This window comes from Octodon degus, unplaced genomic scaffold, assembly GCF_000260255.1.
Source record: "Octodon degus isolate 3935 unplaced genomic scaffold, OctDeg1.0 scaffold02513, whole genome shotgun sequence".
Lineage (NCBI taxonomy): Eukaryota > Metazoa > Chordata > Mammalia > Rodentia > Octodontidae > Octodon > Octodon degus.
Window position 1 is genome coordinate 1,849 of NW_004527089.1, and position 2,678 is coordinate 4,526.

Sequence of the window (2,678 nt, forward strand, 5' to 3'; positions counted from 1 at the left end):
TTGTCAATATTTTACATTTATGTATATATACTATTGTGGAAGCAGAATTTCTCTCTAAAAACATTATCTCCTTAAAATCTTGAGGTGCATATTAGAGCCACAGGCAATATCTGTCATATAAAACTGTAGTACAGGCCTTTCAAATTTTGCATTTCACTGGTACAATACAATGACAAAGGTATGTAACTGTACAGTGCCTAGCCATTCCAGTAAGAACCATTATTTTTTTAGATGTAGAATGATTAATATATATTCTACAAGGGGCAGTGTGGTTAGTAATTCTAAAGGGTATATCCTGATATACTTTCCATTGTACAATAACACAAACAACTCTGTTAAGGCCATGTTTTATTTGCTGATTAATGGACAAAAGGCAATGTAATTTATTTTCAAGTATCTTCTTGAAAGTCTGTGCTCATAAAAATCATGAAAAGTTGGAAAGACTGTTAAATCACTGAGACTTTACATATATCTTACACAATCTTGTTTGTACAAAAATACAAGTTAAATATAAACATAAAGCAATCATGATAATTTATGCAAATCTGTTTTATGTGATCTTTAGTTATATACAAAAGTTTCTTGGTTCTGTTGCTTGTGAAAAGATCAATAGCAGATTGAGTTACTATCTATTGGCAAAGGGCCCTAAAAAGCTTACTTTAGCATTAATCTTTCACTATGGTTATGTGTGTTGCCTAATTTGAGATCACCTAAATACTGAAAATGAAAGAAAAAAAGGGCAGTTATGTCCATAAACCAACAAATGATTTGGCTGTAATGTATCATAAGACACAAAGAAACCCCACACAGCTGTACAATAAACATTATGTTCCACATACTTTCACACGGGTGCTCATGTGCGCATGCACCCTGCCACAGGACAGAGCCTAATGGGGTGCAGCTTCCAGTTCTATGTTCAGCTGTGCATTCTTTCCTACTTCATCAAATGAATAGCTTTTTGTCACCTTCCCATTCTTGAAGACAGTATGGAGAAGATCCTGACCATATTCTTCAAGATCTCCTTTTTCCTTCCTCAAGTGTAACAAAATTCCCTGCTGGTGTCCTATGTAATGATAACCGGCCCTTTTTGGATCTTTTGTTAGGATCAGCAACGGTCTTTGAAGACATTAATCCCAAGGCCATTGGTGACAACATAACTACACTTGAAGGAACAATTCAGGAGATCTCTGTTTAACTTCTGTAGCAAAGCTCCACCAGAACCGAAGGAAATCTTTTCAATACTCCACCTTTTTTTTTCATGCCTTCTACAATCTCTTGTAAAGTATTAATATCTACTCCATCCCTTTGAATAACTCTAAGATAAGGTGGCAGCAACTTGTAGCCTTTTGAATTCTCAGTAACAGGAAACTTTTTACCTAAAATATCCAAAACCTTTAATACAGTATAAAGAGGATTTCCAGAATCAGGTCTGATTATCAATGGTGCCTCTGTACTTCTCGACAGTATTAAATGTCTTAGATCTTCACCCCATATCTTCTCACATGCATTATAAATGTCATAGCTATTGCTAACCACAGATACAGGCACTGATGAAAACTGTATTACTATATGTTCAAAAGTGTATTTTTCATGGTCTTTTCCCCAAGCTGTAATCGTACTGTGTTCTGCTGCTGGAACAGAATAGCCCAGAACGGGATCTTTTGTGCCATAATATTTTTTAATCAGAGTAATTCCCACTACTGTATCTGTTCCTTTGAAGTTAACCAAATGAGCAGTTGCCCCTATGCCAGCAGTCTCTTGGGAAGAGACTCCTCTGTAGCCAAAATCATGTAACTTGTATTCCAGGCCATCTAAGTTACCAGAAGTTTCCAACAAGTATTTGGCCAATATTTTCTTCTGCTCTCTAGAATTTGTGGCCACTGTGATTGGATACCAGGATTGAACAAGAATAGTTTCAATCCAATTTGTAAGCCAATAGCACTCTGGATCTGTATTTTCCACTGTGAAGAGAACATTTCCTCTGGGAATGACAGAGCCCTCAGGAACGGCCTTCACTTCTATAGGGAGATGCCCATTGTATTTCTCAAGAATGTAGTTCCATCCTTTTTCATTAAAGATATCATCCTGGACATGTTCTTTGTATACCTTTTTGGCTTCCTGGATTTTCTCTTTGGTCACAACCTTACCTTTTAAATATTTATTAAGAATGTACTGCAACCCATAAAATACTGTTTCCTCGTATTTCACCTTCCTTACTTTGTAGTTTTCTATCTTCTTTTCACAGCACTAAAAGTATGAATAAACTTTGCTTGTGTGGGTGGATACTGTTTATAGTAAGTAACCTTGTAGGAGTCAGTGGCCAGAAGGATGTTGAACTTGGCCTCTGCCGCAGCATTCATCTCGGGCCAGAGTGGAGGGGCCGCTCGCCGAGAGGTACCCTGCTGGTGTCCTATGTAATGATAACTGGCCCTTTTGGATCTTTTGTTAGGATCAGCAACTGGGCTGCAGGGAAGGAGAAAAATGGGCTTCACTGCGCTCTGTTGCTTAAGTCACTGCTCGGTGTGAGGAGCCATGGCTTTACTTCTTATATTTAATTTTTATACTTTTCTGCTGGATGGTTAAAACCAAGGTAAAGCAGGGCCTATGCAGCAAGAAATGTAGCTTTTGGGTCTGATAAGGTCAGTGAAATCCCCTCAGGATTTATCCTGAGATCCTGT

At 37.8% G+C, this 2,678-nt stretch overlaps 1 pseudogene; it reads right to left on the reverse strand.

Moving 5' to 3' along the window:
- Positions 1 to 610: 610 nt before the first annotated feature.
- On the reverse strand, positions 611 to 2,360 carry LOC101559838 (annotated as a pseudogene).
- Positions 2,361 to 2,678: the final 318 nt, after the last annotated feature.